Source organism: Suricata suricatta, chromosome 6, assembly GCF_006229205.1.
Source record: "Suricata suricatta isolate VVHF042 chromosome 6, meerkat_22Aug2017_6uvM2_HiC, whole genome shotgun sequence".
NCBI classification, from domain to species: domain Eukaryota; kingdom Metazoa; phylum Chordata; class Mammalia; order Carnivora; family Herpestidae; genus Suricata; species Suricata suricatta.
The window spans coordinates 71,064,828-71,066,078 of NC_043705.1; the positions used below are offsets into that span (position 1 = coordinate 71,064,828).

General features: G+C 27.0%; 1 protein-coding gene across 1 annotated transcript in view; it reads right to left on the bottom strand.

Moving 5' to 3' along the window:
- The window catches only part of RIOK2 (RIO kinase 2), a 19,327-nt gene that overhangs the window by 1,232 nt on the left and 16,844 nt on the right, over positions 1-1,251 (bottom strand). The gene's annotated exons all lie outside the window — the stretch shown is intronic.

Below are 1,251 nucleotides of genomic sequence, written 5' to 3' on the forward strand. Positions count from 1 at the left end.
ATGTGGAATGTGAATTCAAAATTAAAGAACTTTGTTTTTACTGAACTTCTGATTTCCAAATTCATATATATTGTCCAATAAGTTAAAATGTGTGTCCTATGGATATAAAATGGCATATTTACAAAATTAAATCACAATTATCAAAGACAAGCTAAAAAGAACATACTATATTTTATAATACAATACATTTTTAATGGTTCTAGGAACTTTCTTGATAATACAAACACTTAGAGCTTATGAGACCAAAATAAGAGTGAAATTCTGTAAATGTATTGATTTTTATATACTCATTTCTGCTGGCCTTATAATTTACTTGATTTTCTGGGTGTAAACTATAAATCTTTGGAATTTTTGAAACATCTTTTAATTAAATTAAAAGATAAAAATTACCCTTTAAGTATTACCAACCTGACTTTATTAAGAATTTCTCACACTTTATGATTGTCCACCCTTGGCTTTGATATTTTCTATACTTGACAAGTTTTATTTACTCTCTTTGATTTCTCAGATTTGTAACATAAGTGCTTTTATATAATTACAGTGGCATAAAATTGGCAATCATATGTAAAGAAAAATTTAGACTACTAATTCATGCTAAGTTATACTGTCTTTTGTATATAAAAGATGACACTGACATTGTCCTTAGGTCTTCACTTTACCTCATTTCCCTTATAGCTAAAGTTTAAAATGGGGTCAAGCCTATAATGAATTGCATTATAAAATACAAATTTGCCTTCTAAGAGGAAAAAGATCTCCTCAGCCTAGCTTGGGCAAAAAGATTTTCCTCTAATCATTGGAAACAAATTGATTATCTTAACTCTACATTCTTTTGCAAATTTGATCACTCTGTTTGCCTTGAGGTCACATTTCATTATGTTAAAAATTCAGAAGAAAAGAAACTTTATTACTCTTAATTTGATGATTATTTTCCTATATGGTAGAAGATTTTCTCTGTTCTTTGAAACTATAATTGTAAGATCTGTTTTCTTCATATGAAACATTTATCGTTCTCTATTTATTGGCAAAGTTGTCACCTATGAATTCTCTTCTTTCTAATATGTAACAAATTCTAAGTAAACATTTAGGTATATTGCTTTTTAATAAACATGGCCCACAACAACAAAACAAACAACAGAATCAACAAAATGCATGATTTCTGTTTAACTTTTTTATGTGCTCAATAATACACAAGTATTTTTAAAAAATAAATACTAAATGAGATTTTTCTCCTGCCCTTTTTTTTTTTTTTTT